The 25286-nt window shown below is 45.5% G+C and overlaps 1 protein-coding gene across 8 annotated transcripts in view; it reads right to left on the bottom strand.

Moving 5' to 3' along the window:
• The window catches only part of SEMA6A (semaphorin 6A), a 183847-nt gene extending 160137 nt beyond the window's left edge, over positions 1-23710 (bottom strand). For 5 of the 8 annotated variants that reach the window (XM_081213582.1, XM_081213587.1, XM_081213588.1 and 2 more), the window contains exon 1: positions 22964-23710. The gene's annotated coding sequence lies outside the window, so the exon portion shown is untranslated. Of the gene's footprint in view, positions 1-14838; positions 14861-21330; positions 21564-22963 lie in introns of those variants that run through there. The other 3 variants (XM_081213585.1, XM_081213584.1, XM_081213583.1) reach the window with 3 other exon arrangements.
• Positions 23711-25286: the final 1576 nt, after the last annotated feature.

Below are 25286 nucleotides of genomic sequence, written 5' to 3'. Positions count from 1 at the left end.
ATCGCCCTTCTGCGTGTCACAGGCCCCTTAATAATATTTATCTATTTAGAAATTTTATTCACTTCTCTTCATCATGCAACCTATCACAGAATGCTTTCCAACATAATATAAATGCATCTCATAGCACGGACAACAATTAAAACACAACCATAGTAAAACAGAGAAGCGTAAAATAAGGAAAGGCTGAGATCCTCTCTTTGGTAATTTCCCCAGAATTTACTTTTTCACTATTATTTTTATTTCTTCAATTTCTTCATCCGCAGCTCTCAGGGCTGTTCACCAAAAAATTGACAATATAAAAACCGCAAAATACATAGTAAAAATAAGAACAACAACAAACCAATAACCCCCCTCCCACAACACATTTAAATGGGCCAGGTGTACAGATCGGTTTCTACTTGGCCAATGAAGATTTCATTATCTACACATCTGGGTGGCTAGTGAAGTTCCACAGCTAAGGCGCCACAACAAAAAAGGCCCTGCCCCATGTCACCACATGAGCTATGTTTGCTGGTGGCACAATGGCACCCCCACTCTATGCTGCTGACTGTAGTGTCTGGGCAGGCTGATAGGGCAGGAGGAGCTCCAACAAATAGCTGTCATAGCAGTTACATTACAGCATGCATTTTATCTGTGTAGCTGATGTCAAGGCTCCTTATAAATCCCACACTGTCCATCACTGTCTCAGTATAAAACCCACATCAATTTTCAGTGCCATGTCACCCACAATAAGGAGCCAGCTTGAAGTATTGCAATTTCTCTAGCACAAACAACACTTGGGCGAGGTGCTATTTATATTTTCGCAAGTGATGTCACCTTCAGCACTTCACTCATACGAGAATGGATAAAAATATCTATTGCAAAAATATATGGCAGTAACAAATTTAAAGCGCTTGCTAAAGATGAAGTAATACTCTCTGAGTCTGAGAATGCAGTCTTATTATTAAAGGGCTAAATACATTTTATGTGCAAAACTTGTCTCAGCTATATGGTTGGAGTCAGCGGCGTAGCGTGAGTTGTCAGCACCCGGGGCAACGCAAGTAATTTGCGCCCCCTAACCCGGGGCAAGGCACGTAATTTGCGCCCCCCCAACCCCTAACCTGCGAGTTGCCGCTGGCGCTGCTGCCCAAACGACGCCGCTTGCCCGGAGGAGGAGGGGGGCAGAGAGGCGAGGAAAATGCAACGGCCCAGCAGCTGCAGCGGCGGGGCTGTGAGGAGGGGCTGCCTGGCGCGTCCTCCGCAGCGAGCGCTGAGAGCCGCTGCCTGCCAGGCGCCTTCAGCTGGGCGCCGCGAGACATGCGGCTCTGCTACAGCCTGCGCCCGAGGCTCTTCGGCGACTCCGGAGGCAGCGAGCGCGCCCCCCCCAGATGTTGCGCCCGGTGCGGCTTGCACCCCTTGCACCCCCCACGCTACGCCACTGGTTGGAGTTTTAAACTAAAGAAATCCATCTGCTTTTCCTGTCTAAACTTATTATGGACTTGCAACTTCAACAGGACTCTCTTCTTTCACTGAAATAATAATAATAATAATAATAATAATAATAATAATAATAATAATAATAATAATAATAATACAAATTTATATGTCGCCCATCTGACTGGGTTGCCCCAGCCACTCTGGGCTGCTTCCAACACATTCAAATGTAATGCACAGTAAAACATCAAACATTAAAAACTTCCCTAAACAGCTGCTGGGCACATAGGAAAGTAGAAGTGAAGCTTTTCCTGGCAAGAAGATAAAAGTGATGAACAAACTCTGACTTTTCGTCTGTCAAAAACATAGGTGCAAGAGTGCAACAACAAAGCCTGTGCACACTCTAATTCATTTGGGGGGGGGATGAAAATTTTGCTTTCAGTCTAGATACGTTCTAGATCCTGCTATTCACCTGTGGTGCGGTTACTTGATGTTTGAAAACACTCCCCCCAATTCTGTTATCTGTGGCTTTTCTGCCCTGCACATGTAATGAAGGGGGAAATGGAGATTGTGATCTTGGAATATGCCCACCCACAACATCAGTGAGCAGGTATGAATACACCCCCCGCAACTGCTGGGACAACTTCCATGTGTTTTCAAATGGACACACTGAGCGGTAATGCAGTATCTCAATATGTATTTTCTGGGGCAAAAAAATATGCAGTAGGTCTAGATTGTGTGTGGATTAGGTAGAAAAAGCAAGTACTCAGTCTCTCTCAATTCTAAAATAAAACTATGTTTGTGTGAAGCCTAAGTCTTAGATGTGATTATGGGGCTTCCTGGTCATCTGCCTTTCTGTATTTTCCAAACTTGTTCGGGTTACTGTGACATTGAAAGTATTTTGTGTTTCCCAGGCAGGGGAAATGTTAAAGTTCTAGCTGAGAAGTAGAAAGTTTCACGTGGGAGTAAAGTTCTACATGGGAGAAACAGGAAGCTGAAAGGATTTGAACTTCCTGTCCCCTTCACAAAGTTGCCAGATCCAAGAGAGTTATCCAAGTTATTTGCGAGTTATCCCATTCGATCTTCAGAAAACCTTCAGGTTGTTTAATGATGGATTTTGGAACTCCCCTTTTTACCAAAGAACAACGTGATCATGGGAAAGGAAATGTTCTGGCAATATGTCTGGGCTTTATGTTGAGAGTAAGGTGAAAGGTGAAGAAGACAACACCTTATATCACATGTTTCCTCTAAGGATGTAAAAGTTACGCAGCCAAACACGCTCAACTTCCCCTTCATCAAAACAAAAAGGAAACACCTTGCAGATAATAAAATGACTGCAAGAGCTTATGCAACAGCTTTTCCCACTGCCAGAACAGCTTTTAAAAGGACTTGTGCAACAGCCCTTGTTTTGGGGAAGAAAAAACCTGATGGAATTTTAATGCTAGCCTTGGACAGAACTTCATATTCTGAGACAAACATGGAGCGTCAAATCATGAACTTACCTGGTAACACAAATATAGTGACAGAAGAGAGGTATCTGCAGAGGAGACTTTGAAGTCAGGAAGAGATGCATAACCTTTTCCCCAGCATGCTATTTCACCCTTACAAGTTCTCCTGTCCATTTTTAATATTTCCCCCCATCTGGGCTCAAAATTAGCCCACGGAGACAGTTTAAGGGTGCAGATCAGCAAGTGCCAAAAATATAAAGAATTCCTTCTCTCGCCCACCAATTATTGCCTATAAATATCCCCTCCACACCCCACACTCATCTTACCTTGGCAAATAGTTTGGCAACACATGGGTAAATCCAGGCTAAGTTAGTTGAACTTAGTTCCCACTGAAACCGATTAGACTTATGATTAACTAAGGAAAGCCACAACCATTAAGTACAGTAATTTTATTCACTGAACTTGTAAATGCTTGTATGCATTACTATGTATTTAAATTCGATTGGTTGGTAACTGAATTCTAGAGAGTTCTCTAGTAGTTCTCATGCGATTAGCTAACGTTGGTCTCGTGTGAGGTATCTAGTTAAGGAGAAACTCCATTTTATGTGGTGCAAGATGACTGTGTTTTAGACTCCACAGTGAACACTGCTAAGTTGAATGCTTCTTCTGCGCTCTGAAAGAAAGAACAGAGCTGCAGGAGAAGGCAAAAGTGGAAATCTGTTACAGGAGCTGAAAGACATAGCCTAACTGAGAGAGAGATGGCTGAGTGCTGAGCTCTGGAAAGAAAATAAAATACAGTTGTTCATAAGCTAGAAGAAGAGACTGTACTACCATGTTTGGAGAAGTGTGTGGCTATAAATATTATGTTTCTGCAAGTAAAGTTTTTGAATGTTAAAAGTCTGGACATGGGTTTAATTTCCAAAGAAGGGTGTTAGTCATATATATGATCTAAGCTTCTTAGGTGTGTTTTTGCCATTCTCACTTCAACAACCCAAACTACCCCCTCCTGCTAGCGTGGTTTGGCAGAGCGGCAAAGCCACTGCCACATCCATAGCCCTACTGTGCTCATGTCATCTGCTGCAGAAAGTGGGCAGGACAATTGGCTCCAAAGGCATAGCAACAGGCCCAAAATTGTGCCTGGTGTCATTGCGTGAAAGGAGTTGGACCATCTCAGCCCTACTTGCTCCCCACCCTCAGAGTACATCATTTTTGGGGCTTTCCAATGGTTCCTGCTCACACATTTGGTGTGCATGGAAGAGGGAGCTCAGTCATGGCTGGTGGGAAAGTGGCTGAGCTGGAAAGGGGGACGCATCCATCTAATCCAAACATAGTCTTGGGTCAGGTAAAAAGTGGGGTGGTTTGGATTGCTCTGTTAGTCTAGAATAGATCCAACCCACAGTAATTTGTAGATTTCCCATTTCTCTAGCTCAGACCTAGACCCAAAGAGATACACCAAAAATATTATATCTTTTTATTGCTGTTCTAAGAACTAGATTTATTTTCTCGTTTTATTCGAATCCCTGCCTGAAAAAATACAGTAAGAATTTATTTGCATGAAAGGCCATTTTTGCTCGATGGGATACAGTTCTGGAGTTATGTTACATTATCACTTTCCTAGAACACATTACCGCGAATATTAAATCAATTTAATTTAGGTAATTTCTCATTAAGATGGTTAAAGATCAATAAGTCTGAACTGCAAAAGCTCACCATTTATAATTAATAAGTACAAATTATTCTACTACACCACCAGTGAGCTGAATACAACCAGAGCTTTATTTAAGATACATGATCATCATCTTTTAAAAATCCTAATGTAAAAATGGTTTTAATATGATGCATTGCACATTTATTAAGAAATCTGTTCTTCAAGTGATATGAAATGCATTTCAAGTAAGTAATGTTTTGAAGAACAAATGGAAAGCGAAGTGAATCAAATACTGAGACAGTTCGATAATAACATCTCCAAACTGCAATATCATAGGCACATTTTCCGGGAAGTATATTTCTGAATAAATATACATGATAAGGTTGCTTTGCATTTGTAAAAAATATATATACTTGTGTTATATTCCTCTGAAAAGTTCATTAAATTTTGTGCACACTTACAAGAGGTACAGGGCCAATTTAAACATAGGTGAAACGGTACAGTCCTCACCTGAGATTGTGTCTATATATACTCAAAATAGGCAAATAAAAACATTAAAAATGGGCAAATTCATTCCTGAAAAGGAGTACACTTAAAATCCTTAACTCTATGTACTATACGGATGGATGTGGACATGTCTGAAGTCTTTAATTCAACCTGTAGAATAGTTCTATATTGGAAGTTAGCCAAAGTAGAATCCTCTTTTGGCAGGTTCCAACTACGTCTGCACATGAAACAATTTAACTGTGATACTTTCTTCTGGCTTTGTCTTGTTGATCCTGGCCATAATCTCATCCCATCATAATGTACAACATACAACATATGCTATATGTCTCAACTGACTGATTTTACAATGATTCAACCAGGTTTGAGCTTACACAACGGTTTAATCTTAGGCCAGCCTAAATGCTAGACAGTGGAAAATCTAAAAGTGTGTAAATATTTAAATAAATTTACATATGCAAATATGTTGTGGCCAGAAGTAAGATTGTGAGGTTGAGTCAAGGACTTGACAGACCTTGCTTGCCTTGCAGACCTGGAGGCCTAAGTTCAACAGCATCTTAAAGAACTAGAAAGGGTTCAGAAACTTTATGCTGTCCAAGCATAGATGTCAACCGTCCCTTATTTGGCGGGAAACTCCCTTATCCCAGCGCCGTGTCCTGCCGCTGTCCCGGATTGATGATGTCCCTTAAATTTTCCAGGTTTCAAAGGAAGCAGCTCCTCTCCCTCCCTCCCTGCTGGCCAGGGAGGAGGGAGGCTCCAACTGTGTTGCTTGGCTGCTCACCCAATAAGGAGTCTAAGAACGACTGGGGGGTGGAGCTTGCATGCCTTGCGCCCGGCCGCGTTGCCTGGGGACTCGCCTTTGCTCAGCGCTTCCCAGTGAAGAGGTGACGGTGGTTTTCCTTGCTGCATCCCCTTTGCCGGGTTGCTGCGCTGTGTTAACCACCGCTTGAGGCTTCGTTTGGCTGCTGGCTGGGCTTTCTGCCTTTGGCTCGGAGGGGCTCAGAAGTCGAACATACCTGTGCCCGGAAAATCCCTTATTTTGGCTGCTGATTCCTTATTTTCGAGGCTGCTGGTCCCTTATTTTCAAATCTGTAAGTTGACAGCTATGTGACCAAGGCATCACAGCCACAAATACACAAAGCCCAAAATCTAGATTACATGTTGTGGTATGAGCCAAAGTCACCAAATAATACTAACAAAAAAACACGATTTGCTAATATCATACATATGATTGTTATGCAATACAGACAGAGACCATTTGCCATGCATCCAACTGGTACACGGGTTGTTGGGGAGCCAGAAGAGGGCAGGATGGAGCAGGCTTATGCGCACTCCAACAATGCACGTGGGGGCCAGGAACAGAACCCCCATGCAAAATGGCTGCCGCCTGTGCTTACTTTGTGCTACACTCTAGAGCAACCACACCACAGAATGCCCAATGCATGTGCCTAAAAGCGTCATTTTAAAAAGTTTTTTAACTGGATTTTAAAATATTTAAATAGTCTTGGATCCCCATTTTTTGGTAGTAATATAATCAAGTCCTTAATCTTCTTTTGCAGATAAATCATAACTGGAAAACACCAGGTTAAACATAAATGTTAAACCCCACATTATGCGCTACCTTTTATACAAGAGATGCGAACTGTCTTAAAAGAGCTTGGTTGTGTCCCTATCTAACTTGACTAACCCAGAACAACTTCTGGGAACACAAATGAATTTGTTTAAGATACCTTTTCAGCCTTGGATCTATGATAAAAGGTAAAGGGACCCCTGACCATTAGGTCCAGTCGTGACCAACTCTGGGGTTGCGGCGCTCATCTCGCTTTATTGGCCAAGGGAGCTGGCGTACAGCTTCTGGGTCATGTGGCCAGTGTGACTAAGCCGCTTCTGGCGAACCAGAGCAGCGCACGGAAACGCCATTTACCTTCCTGCCGGAGCAGTACCTATTTATCTACTTGCACTTTGATGTGCTTTCGAACTGCTATTGTAAACAGATGCCTCACTAGGTTGGCAGGAGCAGGGACTGAGCAACGGGAGCTCACCCCGTCGTGGGGATTTGAACTGCCAACCCTCTGATCGGCAAGTCCTAGGCTCTGTGGTTTAACCCACAGCGCCACCTGCATCCCTTGGGTCTATGATATGCCTTCCCTAGTATCACTTTTCCCTTGAAACAAACCAGCTTCCACCCAAATGAGTATTGTACTGTGATCAGGACATCTATTGTCACTGTCAAACAACTGAGCCATCACAAGATTATATAGATTAACTGACATGCTCTTTACTTAGTGAGAAATGATTCCAGAATCTCGTTGTGATGCCCTTAGGAAAAAATATATGGTTGTTATGAGTTGGAGCAGGGGGAAGTAGGCTGTATGCAAGATTTTTCTAATCCCTGGATCTAACAGGTGTTAAAATATAAGACAGGTTAGCATTGTGGTGTTGAGGTGATTGCCTGGGTGATGGGCCATTAATAGAACAAAGAAAAGGGAGCTCTGTTTGAAACAGTAAATGGGTGTAATCCCTCCCTCAACTGAGATATGGTTAGAAGGTCAAAGCCTTAGTTTAGAGTGGCAGCGATGTGAGTTAGAAGGAAAGCAGCAAGCTGAAGTCAGAGCAACGTCCGAGAGCAATATTTGACTTCTGTATGAATCCAAGACTGTGGCTATGGGAGAAACAAGGCCCTTTTTGGGTGTTAATGCTGTGAACCCCTCCATCATGGGCTCAGGTTGTATACCTGCATAAATAAACCATATATCCTAAAGACACATGAACCCCAGATAAGTGCCTGGAACCCCAGAATCTCGCACCGCTTGGAGATTGGGGCACAACAATATATTTCATTTCCAAACTCCTGTGCCATCACAAGAGCAAAGGTTTACAACTAGAGCTCCTGATCCCCAGAAACTTGACACATCTAGCATCATATAAACACTTATCCTTTTATCTATTTCATGTTATGAAACCTCAATCAGAAACTACTTCAGAGGAGGCAATAGTTGATAGTCTGCAAAAGCGTGTTATTCAGGCTGCTGAAATGACATGCTTGAAGTTCTGATATTCATCCCTGAATGAAAAGTAGCTTATTTATAATTTCAAATGTCACTATGTCTTCAGACAGGTTCCACATCTGACAAACTTACAAGCAGCACATAATCCCCTGGTATAGCTTTGACTAAAATGGTTTGCTTAATATAAAACTGTTTTCCCCCAATGTTATTTTCTTGAACATTAAATGCTTCTTAAAATTTATCAAATTAATCTTATTGAAGCTGCTGGAAAAGTTCATAGCTGGGTCCCACATGTTTCAGAGAGGGAATCTTTCCTTATATTCCTCCTGTACTAGCTTAGATCATCCTCAGACTGTGCTTCAAAGTCCAACTCCGTGGAATGCAAGAACGGTTCTGGTGAGAAGCAGTTCTTACATCAAGCACCTCTGGACTCCCTGCCCCAATAGCCCAAATCCCCCTTTCTCTATTGGTCTTGGGAGTGGTGCAAAAAATGCATCTATTCCATTTGGCCTCTGATTCAGTTGGCTTGATCTGCTGATTTCGGTTTGCTTGCTCATTTTGTTGAATTTGTTTTGTTATGGTATGGCACTCTGAATGCTGGGGAAAGTAGCCAACAAATGGTTTTTAAAAATAAATGAATGCATTTGTCTCTGGGGGAAGTCGATTACAATCCCACAGTGAACTGGAGTGGCAGGTGAAAAAGAAGACAGGACTCTTCCACTTTCTACACCACTGTGTGAAAAATTCAGATGTAGCCTGCTGAAGCTATACCTGTTGAAATCGTGTCTTCTATTCAACTATTTTTATTACACTGCATTGCATTGATATCCCATCTTTTTCTCCAAGGAGCTCAAGGTAAGTGCACATGCTTCTCCCACTTCTCATTTAATCCGCACAACCACCATGTGAGGTAGGTTAGGCTGGGAGGTAATGACTGGCTCAAGGTCACCCAAAGAGCTTCACGGCCCAGTCTGACACTCTAACCACTAAACCACACTGCCTCTCTACAGGTGCCCTGTCCTCTTTTGCATCTGGGTGACTACCCTAAACCGGAACCTGCTCATGCTAACACTCCAATGAGAAGAGCAGGTCCACCACAACTTCTCCAGTGACAAAACTCTACAATATTTTTGAAAAACCTTATGTAGAAGGATGCCGTACACGCACCACCCTTCGTGATATTAAAATTTAGCCAACAATCCTATGGACACTTGCTTGGAAGCAAGTTTCATTGAACTCAATGGAGATTCCTTCAGAGAAGGCGCACATAGGACTGCACTGTGAATGTTTTATCAGCTCAGTTGGTAGAGCAGGCATAGGCAAACTCTGGCCCTCCAGACGTTTGGGACTACAATTCCCATCATCCCTGACCACTGGTCCTGTTAGCTATGGATGGTGGGAATTGTAGTCTCAAACATCTGGAGGGCCAGGGTTTGCCTATGTCTGCGGTAGAGAAAGAGACTCTAAATTTCAGGGTTGTGAGTTCAAGCCCCATGTTGTCCTGTATTGCAGGGGATTAGACTCGATGGCCCTTGGGGTCCCTTCCAACTCTACAATTCTATGATTATGGTGTAATCAAGGTGAAGTTAGACAGGCCCATTTCATACAGAGTTGTGGGGGTGGTGGTCCAATTTTAACAATAAAAGGAGCATGACAATATACCCTCCCTGGACCTGCTACTTACCTCCACATAACTCCTCACCCTACCAGCACTTTTAATCCTGCCAAGTTCACTTCTGATACTGGGACCTTGCTGAAGAGCAAGGTGTTCAAAGGGAGGCTCTGCAGAGAGGCAAGCTATGTATGGAAGGAGAAGGTGGACAGAATCCCTTTTGCTGCCAGAATTGGATCTCACCACCCTGCTTTCTACATGACCGGATCGGCTATGTGTAGAAACTCATGGAATTGCTATTGTCCAGTGTGATTTGACTTCTACTGAAATTTGCATCAAGAAAATCTGCTGCTTGCTCTAAGTTCAGGGATGACTGCCTTGTGTTTTAGTCCCTCAAGTTGATTAGCATTTTTTCTGAGAAGCTAGTCATTGTTCTCGCATGTATATATTTTCCTAGGAAGACATAACTCTGCATTTATAAACATTTAAGTGTAAAACTTGAGAACAAAAACACTGAAAAGGGTGGATGGATGAACAGGTAATGTTTCCAATCAACGTGAAATGGCTATGGTTCTTTGGATAACCAAACTTCAGTTTTCCTTTATTTCAAGCTCAACACATGAAATAGCTAGTTTTCAGACACAAAAGTTCATCAGCTTGCAATCACAATTAAAGAAAAGTTAATATCAGCTTGAGAATGGCAAGTACAAAATATGGCTTTATCAAAAACATAACATCATGCCATGTGCAGCTAAGAACCAAAAAATTACCTGTATTGCCAAATGCCCTAATTTTCTCAACCATTCATCAACAGAAAACCCTTTCCTTTCCTTGCAGTAGATAAAAGCAGCCATTAGTCTCTGAACTGCAAGTTCTTGGGTGTGTTTTTTTCCCCAGGAAGAAGAAAATCCTGGAGAAAATATCAGCTGGGTGTGAACATAACAAGGTCCAGAGAGACACATCCAGAAGTTTCCTCTTATGTTGAAATTATGTTGGAGCTGTTTTCTGTTCTTTCAGAGCTATGCAAGTGCCAGAATAACTGCAAGGCTTGCAAGTCCTAGTATATCTCAAGCCTTTCCCAAGGCACCCCAACACTATCTGAGGCACTGAAACTATGGCAACCGAATAAGAAAGCAGCTTCCATGATTAATAGATGAAGAGGCCAAGGACAGTGTCAAGCTAGGCCATAACTCAAGAATGGGAAAGGAATTAGCACAGAACCATGTCAGACTGGCACTAAACAGAAGATGTTGACAGGTATCAATGGTTTTCATTTTATTAAAAAACTCATAAAATGCAGCAAATTATCTGCTTCCTCTTTTCTCTTTTCCTGAAAACATGTATCCCATTCAAGTAGCGAGAGAGAGAAATCCTCTATAATGAAGCACGGTTGGCTACTTAAAAGAGATTATCTGCTATTTTACCAGAAACTTTTCCTGGAGTTAAGATGTAGATTTTGCTAGAGAGTCAGAAACAAGACTTCACTTTCACTAGCTGCATAAGGAGATGCTCTCCTTTTAATTACTGAAAGATTCTTGTGAGGTTTTTGTGGCTAAGCAATATTGACAAAAAGCACATGGTATAAATACTGGGAGGGGAAAGTGCATAATCAATATGGCAATCACAATCCCACTCCAGGAAAATGTCTAGCTTTTATACGCTGGGCCCAGACTATGGCTGAATTCCATGTCATAAAATCATCCATTTGCTCCTGATGCCATGAGTATTTGGTTTCCATTGAAGGCAGCTGGATATAGAATCCATAGGCGTAATGGAGTATTTCCCCGCCCCCCCCAAACAACTTTTGCCAACAGCTTCATCCTGCAGTCTAGGATGTAGGCAAAAATAAAAATACCACAGATTTCAACATAGTATGCCTGATTCCTTTCTGTACATGTTTTGCTCGGTAGCTACAGAATAGAATTGTGAGGACCAATATATTCACAGCGAATTCCAAGTCTCTGCACTAAAACACTGTATATAGTAATTGCTATTATTAAAAAAAAATACTTTTAAAGGGAAAGGTCAGTACTGAACGTAGTGAGTTACCATATGTCTTCCCTCTTGAGATGCGGCAACTGGCAGTTCTGTTAATAGCTGGCTTATCATTTTCCATCCATGCTTCAGTCTCTACAGATACACTTTGGGATTTTATTTTGAAAAGCCCATTCAGACAAAAAGGAACTTGTAGTCTTTTTATACACTGAACAAATACTTTCGTGGAGTTGGTAACATTCAGAAACAAAATAACATAACATGATTCCATATGGCAGCATCCCAATACGCTTAACATAAGAGCTGATTAAACTTTAAGGGTAAAGGGAATCCTGACCATTAGGTCCAGTCATGACCGACTCTGGGGTTGCACGCTCATCTCGCTCTATAGGCCGAGGGAGCCGGCATTTGTCCACAGACAGCTTCCAGGTCATGTGGCCAGCATGACTAAGTCGCTTCTGGCGAACCAGAGCAGCGCACGGAAACGCCGTTTACCTTTCCGCTGGAGCGGTACCTATTTATCTACTTGCACTCTGAGGTACTTTCGAACTGCTAGGTTGGCTCAGGAGCAGGGACTGAGCAACGGGAGCTCATCCTGTTGCGGGGATTCAAACCGCTGACTTTCTGATCAGCAAGTCCTAGGCTCTGTGGTTTAACCCACAGCACCACCCGCGTCCCTTTTGATTAAACCTTGAATCAAATTTTAGACATGAATATATTTTACTTAGAAACTTCATTTTTTGTTATCGATTACATGCATTTACTGATATGCAGTGAGGTGAGATTTGTTTGTTTGTTTGCTGTACAATTTCTTCCCGTTCATCCTATGCCTCTCTATTTAACATTAGCTGCTTTTATGCTTCTTAACTGTCATGAATAGTAAACAGTTTCTATATATATTTATTTAAAATAAGCTATTCTCTGGCAGCCTAAATATTTAAAATGTTTAATTCCACCAATGTAATTTTCAGTTTCCCACAGCAGGTTTTGGAAGCTTAGAACCACTGTTTAATGGCTTGGTTTAATTGAGGTGGAAAATCTAACTCTGGTCTGTTACTACTTCAATCGTGGGAGTTCCTGAATGCTTGCTTCTTCCTACAGAACAAAAACCCTGCAGAAAACTAGATGGAAGGGAAAATGCTTTTCCTTGACTGCTATGTTACTATTCTCACTGGCATTCAAAATATTGGTAAGTACTCAAATCATGAGGCTGTGTCCCCTGCAGTTCAGGCGCCAATCTATCAGGCTCATACTATAGCTCTGTGACTGTAACAAATGTTTGCTTTGGGTGTCAACTTTGGCTTCAAGGGAGGATATAAATAAAATAGCAACATACTAGTATTCGTCTAGTACAGTGGTACCTTGGTTTGCAACCGTTTTGGATTACAACCATGTCAAACCCGGAAGTGCGTGTCCCTTTTTTTGGATTACAACTCATTTTTTTGGAGGCCCCATTGGCGAAAGCACATCTTGGGTTACAACCTGTTTTGGTTTACAACCGGACCTCCGGAATAGATTATGGTTGTAAACCAAGGTACCACTGTACACTACAGATAATTCAGAAGAGGGTATCATTGTATTTAAGGAGTTAAATGTAATAACTCACAAAAGTTGGGCAGGATTCCACTGGATAACTACACAGAACTCTATGCAAATAGATTAAAAACCAAAACAAAACTACTGGAAATTCTCATTCAAGATTCCATAAATTTGTCTCATTTTCTCACCTCAAGACTGGCTTAACCATAATAAAAGTAGAGGTGTTAATTCATGGTTCAGGACAAATTCCGGATCAAGTAATTAAGTACTCATGACCTATCTTTCAGCACAAGCTGCCAAAGTTCTTGGATTTAAGCCAAGTTAGTCCCTCTGAAATTGACTGTACTAACTCTTCTTAAAGCCAGTTATTTTAGCTTATTTTATGAAGCATTAAGTCGACCTATCAATTGAGCAAATTTAGTTATGCTAACTGAATTGACATCAAATAGCCAGCCTGTGAAAAGTTTGCATAAAGCCAACTCTGAGCACTACCAATGTGATTAGAATCTTCTCCAGTGTCCCAAGGTGAGATCACAACACATGAACTTTCTTAGCTACCGACAATGCCGTTTGTTTTTTATCCCATGCTTGTCCACAAAGATGCAATAGTCCATTGCTTACCAGGCAATGGAAGCTATTAGAAATCCACAAATGCCACACACTGCTGAGCTTAGTCAGTACCAAATGGGCGAGTCTGCAGTAGTCATGATGTAAGCCACTGGCCATGCAACTCCTCAGTTCAAAACCTTAGTCTGAGGCTAGGGGAGACAGGCTAATAGCATATTTAGGTGCAATATTCAAACCAAATGTTTATGATTATGGGCAGTGACCAGTCAAGTGCTATCTTAAGTATAATTGCTCATGGGTTTGCATCCAACAAAGTCATTGTGCTCTCAGAATAACTTAAGTTCACACAATGGCACTATCCTACTCTTCTTCTCCTTTGTTGCTGTTGTTGTTTAGTCGTGTCTGACTCTTCGTGACCCCATGGACCAGAGCACGCCTCCCACAGTTTGGTCAAACTCATGTTGTTAGCAGCTTCGAGAACACTGTCCAACCATCTCGTCCTCTGTCATCCCCTTCTCCTTGTGCCCGCCATCTTTCCCAACATCAGGGTCTTTTCCAGGGAGTCAAGTCTTCTCATGAGGTGGCCAAAGTACTGGAGCCTCAGCTTCAGGATCTGTCCTTCCAGTAAGCACTCAGGGCTGATTTCCTTAAGAATGGATTATTCTCCAAGAATAGATTATTCTCCTACCACCCCCCAGAATTTGCTGCAGAGGCTTGGGTGAATCCCAGCAGCAGTTGGGGGGCATATGGGAGAGAAGATAGCAGGGATGTTCTGCACAAGCACGACTTCACAGGAGATAATTAAAACTTGCTCTCTCATAATTGTGCTTGGGATTGCAAGTTTAGTTGCAAATTGCTTTGGGAAAGGGCTCATTGACAAAATAACACCACATTTGCTTTGTGGCATTTAACTGCACACACAAAAAGGCAAGGCACATGGGTCACTATTTTAGAACCTGCCAAGTTGAGGTTTCAGGATGGATATGGAAAATGGTACCAGCTAAGAACTGGTAAAAGTGTTGAAAGCAAGGCGTTGAAAACACATTGGAATAAAAACATATTAAAGACAGAATCCAGGCAGCTACAAGTTCTAGGCTTACAAACCGGATTCCTGTTGCTACTGTCCTATTGCGACCGTGGAGTGAAAACAGCAGCTGCCAACCCACAGACAGCAGCATCCTCTCTGTCAGGTGACCTGATCGCTGTATATCTCTTACCCATCTAACTGTGATGCTTTGAAATGTACTTAGTTAATTACAAGAGGCACTTCACGACCACCAATTAAGACATTACAGAAGAAATACTAGCTTCTGGCTTGCTTCTCTGGGATGGAGGAAACACTGGAAACCACTTGGAAGAAGATGCAGATGTAAAGTCTGGAGAAAAGAGTCGAATTAAAAGTTGGGCGAGATCTTCTGTAATCAGTGTTCTGGGTTGAGCATCAATCTCACCAATGACAATGACAAGTCTTGTCAGTGTAGACTTGACTAAATAATTACATGAGTATGCAGACACCCACAAATTGAGCCTTTGTCATTCCCTCTTCTTAAGGTTTTTTCAGCTACAGAAAAAGTTACGTTCTATGTTCTGAAAAGGCTACCAATTTTCTGAATTACATTAGTGCCATGAACAGCAAAAGTTACGTTTCCCTAGCCAGGTGATGAGGCGGAAACTATGTCCTGAGCTGCAAATAATTGTGAAGTCGTCCACTCCACAGAGAAGGGCATTTACATTAGAAGTCCTTCTTTGGCTGAGATCATATCCAATAGGTTACTTAACATGTTTTACTCATGCCTGGTTGGTTTTAATTAACTATGTGGTTACTTTTACCAAGATTGCATTGGGGTTGGAATACTCAGAATATACGAGTTGTCAGTTTTTCCTCCAGTGTGGTGTAGTGGTTAAGAGCGGTAGTCTCGTAATCTGGGGAACCGCGTTCGCGTCTCCGCTCCTCCACATGCAGCTGCTGGGTGACCTTGGGCTAGTCACACTTCTCTGAAGTCTCTCAGCCCCACTCACCTCACAGAGTGTTTGTTGTAGGGGAGGAAGGGAAAGGAGAATGTTAGCCGCTTTGAGACTCCTGAAGGGGAGTGAAAGGCGGGATATCAAATCCAAACTCTTCTTCTTCTTCTTCTTCTTCTTCTTCTTCTTCTTCTTCTTCTTCTTCTTCTCCATGATATGATCCACTAAATATCAGCATTCTCTGACTCAACATATGTCAGGGATGAGGAACCTATGGTCCTCCTGGTGTTGCTGGACCGGCCTACAGTCAAGGATGATGCAAGTTATCTGAAAGGCAACAGGTTCCCCATTGTTTCTACCTTGGAAGTAGAATGGAATCTGTTCTGGAATTTAATTCGACTTCCAAAACGTTTGAAAACCAAAGCACAGCTTATTACTGGCTGCAGGACGCTCCTGTAGCCAATCAGAAGCCGCAGAAACCCCGTCGGACGTTTGGCTTCCAAAAGAATGTTAAAAAACCAGAACACTCATTTCCGGGTCTCGATTGTTCGGGAGTCAAGGCGTTTGAGATCCAAGGTAAGACTGTATATGAATGCATTTACTGAAGCCCTAAATTGTGCAGATTTTGTCTTATTTCAACCAAATTAACTTTGTTGAATAATCCCATCTGTTTTGGTCTTTGAGATATTGAATTATGTCATATAGAAAAAGAGGTAATAAAGGCACCACTTTTGTTCCTATGCCATGTTCTCCTCCCTCTAACAGCATATAATCCGCCTCAAGAATTTAAAACGTTGGTGAGTGCACTTGAAATCCCATTGTCTAACTGCTCTTGGTCTGTAACCTGTCAGGTTAATGAGTGATAGATTTCTACAGAACACACCGGACATTCCTCTAGATCAGTGTTTCCCAACCACTGTTCCGCGGCACACTAGTGTGCCGCGAGATGTTGCCTGGTGTGCCGCGGGAAAAATTAAAAAATCCGAAAGATTTTTTTTTTTAAAAGTCAAATTTTCGATTGGGGCGCCGTCACTAGATGACCCCTGGGGTTCCCTCCCTCCCTCCCGCTCTGCGCCTCCCTCCTCCTCCTCCTCCTCCTCCGGGGAGGCCCTTCCTGGCTCTCGGCCAAGGCTTGGCGGCTGCCACTCACTCGCTCACCCACCCGTCCCTCCATCCCTGCACCCGGCCTCTCCCCCTCCGTCCCCGGCGCGGGGGCTGCCGGGATCCGTAGTCCCCTCGCCCTTGGGCTCCGCGCCCGCGCGGGGTGCGCGAACTACGTTTCCCAGCGTGGCCTGGCGGGCCGGGCGTTTTGTTTGAAGCGCTCTTCTCCCGGCCATGGAATGAGCGCAGCGGCGGCGGGCGGGCGGGCGGGCAGGGGCTCTTCCGCGCAGACCCCGCGCAGCCTGCCTGTGCCCCCGCGGAGATTGGGCGGCAGGATGGAGCCTGGGGATCCCCGCGGAGGCGGGGAGGCGGAGGCTGCCCCCCAGGTAGGGCTGCGTCGGGGGTTTTTTATTTTTGCAATGCTGCATCCGCGCCGGAGGGGACGCATCGGACCGTGGGGAGACCCCTTGGCGGGCGTGCAAGGCAATGCATGCGTGCAGGCGTTGCATGGAGTGCAGTGCAATGCAATGGCAACACGGCGCCCTGCATGCATGCATGCAACTTCCACCGGCGCTCCGGACTTGGCAGGTGAGGGGGGTCCCCAGTGGGCGGCAAAGAGAGCCGGGAGGGCGAAGGGGAGCCGGGGGGGAGCAGCGCTGCTCCCCGAGCCGAGCCCGGGGGGAAACTTCAGCGTCGTTGCGCCGGGTGTTGGAAGCGGAGGCTGGCGGGGCCCCCTCACCTGCAAAACCTGGTCGCCTCTCATATATTTCGTGCATTGCATTCATCGCCCGCTTTCTCCTCCAAGGAGCTCCCGGGGGCGCGCGTGGTTCTCCCCGTGTTATCCTCGCAACAACAGCCCTGCGAGGTGGGTCAGGCGAGTGGCCCAAGGGAGCACCCAGGGATTGTCCTGGCCAGGTGGGGTGATTTGAACCCTGCTCTCTGCCCGGTCTTCGTCCTCATTTAGCCCCCACACGTGCATGACTGTGCATGACTGAGGTTTTCCCCCCTCGTCTTGGCTATGGTGTGAGTCTGTGCTGTTAATTAATGGGGTTCTGCCTTCGGAGAAGATGAGCCAGCCCTCAAGGAGGTGATTATGTAATTTGCTAGCAATTCATGTCCCTCCCGGCGTGACGCTGCGCGCTGACGTCACGGGGCTGTAATGGTGGTGTGCCTCAATATTTTTTTCATGAAACAAGTGTGCCTTTGCCCAAAAAAGGTTGGGAAACACTGCTCTAGATAGCACAGCAATGTATTCTTGCAAATAAGCAAAGATGCAATGCATTTTTTAGGTGAGGTCAATTTAATCCTTTTATGCCTTTATTGCCTTAAACCATGTGAGCGCCTTTCATATGCATTTATGTTTAGTTCTTCTTGCTCTTGTGGAGGTGACAAATCTCCCCTTTCCTTTACCAAACAAGCACACAAACAAGTTTACAACTGCCGACTTCCTTTTAACGAGCACAGTTCTATTTTGGATTTATCACAGATCATTAATTTGCTCTCTTTTTTATCAATGAAAGCAGTTCCTTGCCCTTAACCCCTGCTGCCCTTTTTTCCAGACTCCAGCTGCACTAGCTTCACTCCTCAAATTACAACCTGTGGAAAAGGGCTATGGCTCTAGCATCTGCTTTTGTTACCATGAAATAGCTGGGGATGTTAAGTAGAAGTGTCCTTTATCCATTTGAGTGCCCAGTTACTTTCCCTTTCAGGAAGCTTGGTTTAGCACATGAAGTAGGTCTCTTTAATTATCAGAAAAATAAGCACTATGATGTTAACTAATGGAAAGTATGGGGAACATATGTGAAAATTGGATTCTTTTTACTCATGGTTCAGATAATCTTTGACTTTTTGTATAAAGCAAACGAACAAACCAACCAACCATCTATCTCCTATCTATTGTATTCCCTGCAGCCACTCCCCTCCCCTCTATACAGTGTTTCAGCATTTGCAGACAGCATGTACCAGTTTTCAGTTCCTCCTTATGTTAAGCTCTTATTAAAGTCAGTAGATTTTCCCAAGTAAGAAAGGACGAAGGCCTATATATAGTTGTCCGGAAGATCCAGATTAAGTTTTATAAACTATCAGTGTTTAAATGGGATCATGCCAATACCATGAGAAATTATATCACATAGAGAAATATCTCGGCAGTGTACTTTCACTTAAAGAAAAGTCCCAGTCATCTCATGCACTGAACAATATATGCAGTTGTTACTTAAAAATAAAGGTCTAATGAGCCTAGTTCTTCCCTATTCTCCACTTTTTCAGTAAACATTGTGAAGCGACACAATGAAATCCTATGCATTTCTACTCATAAGTAAACCTTATTGATTTCCATGGGACTTGCTTCCATGGTAAGTCTTTTTAGAATTGCAGCCTGAGAGTCCCACTAAACTCAGTAGATCTTTCTTCCGAGTACACATGGATAGGATATGCTCTGTGGAGCAGTTAATTAAAGCAGAAAAAAACTACAAACTCTGTGGGGTTTTGGAAAGTAATATTTCTAGGTATCAACAGAGCCATCCTGCAAGCTTTCTTAAAACACCTCCCTCTACCCTACAGAAATATATTCCTAGAAAAGCAGTAAGTCCAGGAAACAAGGATGGCAGAATCAAGACCAAAAACGTGACATTCCAACAGTCTCAACTGGTTCGTCTGCTTTTTAAAACAAAGGTCACAATACAAAAACAACATTGTCTTTCACAAAAATAGTAGAATATAAAAGAACAATAGTTGGAGACAGAATTCTGCCACTTTTATTTAATGTTAGGTTAATAATTAACCTTGGTTCTGAATTATGATGTGTGTTGGTAACTTCGGTTTAATAGAAATTGCTTGATGCATTCATGATGATTTAACTTCCATTGTGTTGTGGATGACAAAATATTCCCATCACAAACAAACCAAACTGATTGTTTCCTATTTGAACAATCTTAAATCTACAGGTTTTCAATTATATTTATAAGAACCCACTCCTGGGGAAATAATAGTTTCCTTCACAAAAATGGGAGCAGATATACAAAAATATGCATACAGGGTTTAGGAACACAAATGCTAAGAAAACAATAAGCATTGCACAACGAAGCCAGCTACAGAAATTCACTGGTCCCAGATAACTATATCCATAAACCACAGCACTCCATTTTTCACTTTGAAAACTGAATGAAAACTCAAGAGAGATTGTGATTTATTTATTTTTACATTCAGCCTTGAACTCTGCTTTTCAGTCACCACAACCAAGCAGATTTTCACTTCTCTTTCCATGAAACTTCTGCAAAACAAAACACTGTGTGAACCAGCCATCATCTCTACAAGTCCCCGCCCCCCTTCTCTAAGAAAACCTTGAAACTTGTTCCAGCAATAGTTCCTGGAACCCGACAATACCCAAACTGGATTTCCCAGGGTCTGGATCCAGAACCCTTTGCCTAGATTGCTGCGAGCTGTTCTGCCGAATGATGCTCCAGGGAAACCAAGCCAGCAGTTCCCAGCCTCCCCCCCCCCCACAACTCCCCTGAGCTGCCTCAGTTCTGCTCCACTTCTCCAACAGACCAGCAGGCAGGGAAAACAACACATGGGGATTTGTAGGCTTCCTACTTTCACTCATGCAAATTCACAGCCAGAGCACTTAATGCACATTACTCTCAGCCCAGAGCTTTCCAGGCTCATGTAGCCAGCACACCTTAACAGCTAACACACCACCAGCACCAGCCAACAGCCTCTGCTCTCCCTTCAGTTGCTGGGCTGACTTAAGGTGGTAATACTGAGAGAATCTCCCACTGACCTCTTTTTTATTATTATTCCAAAGAAGTCTGGGCAGTGCTGGGAGGGGGCCTAGCAGCTTCCCATGAGCTGCACCTCCTTCCCCAGTGAGTGGGGAACTCCCATTGACTCCTTTCTTCTCCAGTCTTTGGGCATTATCTTCATCCAGTCAGCAGTTTTGAGGGAACAAAAATTTCTGCCCAAGGACTTTCCACGTTCACACCATTCCCTAGTGTCAAAGGGAAGTTAGGGGAGAACAACTGAAACATGATGTTTGGGGGGCAATTATAGTTTCTAAAATAAGAGGTACTTGGTTTCGGGGGGCTGCATAGAAACTGTACTACTGTGTGCCCCCCAAATCCTATTCCCTTAACCCCAAACAGGGGAGCTGGCTGTGGTTATTAAAGTGGCGAGGCAAAGACACTCCGCACATGCTCAAAGGCACACCCCTTCACTATTACAGAAAGTAATACGTTGAAAAAGGGTTTGTCAGCTAATCCCTGGCTCAAATTAATCCCTGCTAGCCAAGCAGAGGGTGGTATGCACAGAAGTGCCCATGGCTTCACAATATGCATCACAATAACTTATTAACATGTCACCCCAGTGCCTCAGGAACAGGTCAGTCTCCCAATACTATAATATACAATACTATAATATACAAAGGACTTAATAGCACAAGGAGTTCTGTTTTGCAAGGGACCACGTTGCCTGGCCCTTTCTCTAGCGCTTCCCTTTCTCCTTCTCTAGCATTCCCCCTCAGGTAATGTTCATTAATACCTGTGCAGGATCACACGGGAGCGTCCTCTCCCCTCTTTTGCCCAGAGCAAGGGGCAAGAAACCTTCAGCTACACCTTCCTAAGTTCCCCTCGAAGGTGTCATGTAAGCCCCATTGTCCTCTCCACTTCTAGGTCTAGAGAAATCTCCCATGCTTTCGGTGGTCAAGGGAGTGACCACCATAAGGGGGTGAAGGAGGTGCGCACACAGAAAACCACACGGGTGCCAACTTAAATAAAATATTGGGGGGGGGCAGTTTAGCTTCGCCTCGCATAATTGATCACAAGACATGTTTGCATGGCGATGCCCATCAACTTGGGGAGGCGGCGGCCCCCTCAGATATTGTATTTGGGGGAGGGAGCAGAGGTACCTCGGCCCCCCAGGAGTTGCCTGCACACACACAAGCGGCAAGAGAAAGGGAAGGAGCCCCGTTATTAACTCCTCCCTTCCGCGGAGGCTGCAGGAGGGACTTGAGGCGAGAGAGAGGAACCCGCGACCGCGCCACTCCTGCTCCTCTTCCCCCCCCTCAGAAAAAAGGGAGCAACGGCGGCAGGAACCTTGCCCTGCGCGGCTCCGAAGAGGCTCCGCTCTCCCCCCAGACACCAAACGCCTCTCCTGCTTCGCTTTCTCCCGTCAGTTCTCCAGAGAGAAACCGACTCGACAGCTGCCCCTCCCCTCAACCGCGGGGTGCAACAGGGGGAAGAGAGAGGAGCAGCAGCCCTCCGCCCGCGCCAAGCCCCGTCCCCAATCTTGCAAACAAAGCCGGAGACGGGCGGCGCCGTCACACACGCTGCTCCCCCCCCAAGGGACCAGGGTGGGCACCGGTCACTGCGCCGAGGGCGGAGGAGAGGCGTTGGCCCCGGTAGGGGAAGGCGAGCTCGGGGGTGGGGGGGACAAGGGGGTCCGCCTCTCCCTCAGCCCCAAGTTTCCCTCCTGGCCCGACGGCTTCGCCAGCCCACCTGCCCTCGCCGCTCGCCGCCGCTTCTCCTCCGCCGTCACATTGTCTCCGAAACAAAGACTCCACGCCCATCCCGCTCGCCCCCCAAGGAAGCCTCGTGCGGAGCGACGGGGAAAAGCCGGGCTCGGAGCGGCGCGGCTGCACTGCCTGCCACCGAGGCGGGGTGTGTGTGTGTGTGGCGCGGCTTCACAGCCCGGCAGCCGCCCCTCCCCGCGGCGGCCAAGCAAGCGGGCAGCTCCCGGGCAAAGTGTCCCCGAACCGCGAAAGCGAGGGCGCGGGGCGGAGGGAGGGCGCTTTTGCAACAAAACAAACGCGCCCAGTTCGTGCAAGATTAAGAGCAGGGCAAGAGAAATCAGGCGTTCTCCCCTCCCCGGGAAACTGTGCTGCGCGCGTGCACACACACACACACTAACACGGACCCGGGTCAGGGGAGAGAAAGTGGCTCCAGCATGGAGCGTGCCCGAGCAGTCCTCGCCGTCTCCTGGCTCTGCAGCCGCCACCGCTTCACCATCCTTCTGCTGTCCTGCAGGACCTGGCGCTGCAAGCTCCCCGCGCTTGCAAACGCAGCCCGGAACAATGCCCTCGTGCATATCCCGGAGCGCAGAGAAGCAGCAGCGCAGTGCATGGGGATGGGGGGGGGGGGAAGAGAGAAGAGAGCGGAAAAAGGAGTTCACGTACCTCGTCGGTGCATGTATCTGGGAGGCTTACGAGGACAGGACTAGCTGATGGAGTGTCCCATTTAGTAATCCATTTAAGGGGATCGCTCCGCGAAACTCGATCCACTCTCGCCTTTGCAATCCTTTGTCATTATTACCGGCGTGCGTCCTAGGGGGAGCGGGGCGTGTGTGTGTATGTGTGCGCGCGTGGGGCGGCGGCGTGTGGAGGTTTTGGGTGGTGGGGTGGGAAAGATTCAATATTTCGACTTTGGGGGCTGCGATGTGTCCATCTCCACGGAGGGTGGGGGGAAAGGGGGAAAGGGTTGGGTGTGGGGAGGGGGAAATCAAAGAGCTCCGGTTACTCCTCTTCCCGAGGCCACTCGCGCTGCCACTCCAGTAAGTCCCCTTCCGACGGGTCGTGGGAGAGGAGAAGTCCTTTCAGGGTCTTGCGCTGCCCCTCCGAAAAAGTGCTCCCGGCGGGCGAGGCGTCTTGGGGGGAACTCCTCGTCGGCAGGCAGAGCTGCTTGTGCCCCGGCAGGAGAGCGCGCTTCGCCCCAGCTCGCCTGGTCATTGAAGTGTGTGTTTGGGGAGGACTTCGCAGCAGCCTCTCTCGCTCTCTCTCTTTCTCTCCCGATCTCCCCGCGCCCTGCCTCTCTTCCCACTGCGAGTCTCCGTCCCAACTCTTCTGTCACTGGGAAGCAGCTTGGCTGGAGGTGGAGTCAAATCCCGGGCTGGATTCCGCGGAAACGGACTGCCCCGAGCATGACATCCACCTTCACCCACTTCTCAAACAGCCAGCCCATGAATGTGTGTGTGGGTTTTTTGTGGGGGGGGGGCGAGGAGGGAATGGGGGAAGGGTGGGTGGGTGCGGGCAAAGTGCCAACACACCCACAGAAAAAAGAGAAATCGGGAGCCCTCCCTTTATTCCGCGCTCTCTTCTGTGCATACATTCGATGTAACTGATGGGGATTCTGATGGGAAACCCGGGAACATGGAGAAAGTTTCTTCTGCCTAATTAAATAAAAAAAGAGATTTGTTTGAAAAGAAGAGGAGGAAGAAAGCCTGCGAAGAAACACTACCAGAGACGAGCTGCGAGAAAGGATTTGTTCATCGATTTTTTAAAAATTGAAAAGTTTAAACTTTAAAGCGATGTGTTAAGTCCTCCTTATTCAAACGGCGATACCGGGGATGATTTTCCCACTGCAACAAAGCGTTGCCAGCGGAAGGCGTGCGCAAAAGGAACTCTGCTCACAATTTAAGAATAATCTTTTGGAACGAGCCTAGCATAAGTTTTTTTTAAAGAGGATTGCCACCTACTTCCAGAATCTTTCACCCCCACAAACGCGCTAATGTCCTCATTGACAACAGCTGCACTCTAATCAATAATGGGGGCAGGACTTCAAACCAAAGCCACCTCTCGTCTGTATTCTGATCTGTCCTTTTTGGACTTACCCACAATAAGGAGATTTTAGTTTTTCCAATATAGAAAGCGTATGTGTGTGTTTAAAATCAAACTCTTGGGGATCTACTTCAACGTTGTACCCATATTCCTTCTTCCTCGAACTTTATCTTGGCAAAGAAAAAAAAAACAATGCCTGTGTTAAAATATATAGGTGGATAGATATGGGAACCATGCCCAAAGTTAGCAAAAAAAGTCGTTTCTCTTTCTTCCCCAACCTTAGTGTCCTTTCCTAAGCAGCAAAATTAGCAAGCGTCTTGTGACACCTTGTGAGACCAAGCCATTTAAGTTGACTTGACAGTCCAGCTGCCCTTGTCTAATCGCCCTGTAGTTTATTTAGTTTTTATGATTCGGATCAAACTTCCACGGATTCTGCCCGTAAAGACGGCGAAAGAGGAGACCAACATAGCTTTGCTGGGGGGGGGGCGTGGAAAGAAGGACTGCATAATATGGATTCTTTTTGTAGCCCTGGAGAAAAGAAAAAATGGGGAAGGAATTAATAAAGCGGGCCCATGTGTGCCTGTGTACGAAAGAAAAGGGAGCGTTACCGGGAGACGGAACCGCAGCAGCCGAAATGCCAGGCGAGGCCGGCGATCCTTAAGCCAGCACGCCTCCCGAATGGCTCTGAGTTTTACAGCGCGCACAGTATTTCCCTTCTGCGTAACGGCTAGGGGTCTATAGCTAAGGGAGAGGAGTCGTGTAACAGCTGGGGATTCGCTTCTTGCTGTTCGTCTCTTTGGCCAGAAGGGGACGCTTCACCAGTAAAGTTTTTCCCCTTTCCCCCCTTTTCTAAAGAAGAAAGTCACAGCGGAGCAAGGGCTGATCAAATTTACGAAAAGTTTGGTCGCCCACCGCGATCCCACTCCAAAGCGTTGCAAGAACAGCG

This window comes from Podarcis bocagei (assembly GCF_964188305.1).
Source record: "Podarcis bocagei genome assembly, chromosome: 11".
Taxonomy (NCBI): Eukaryota; Metazoa; Chordata; class Lepidosauria; order Squamata; family Lacertidae; genus Podarcis; species Podarcis bocagei.
This window is presented reverse-complemented; position numbering and strand designations above follow the sequence as displayed.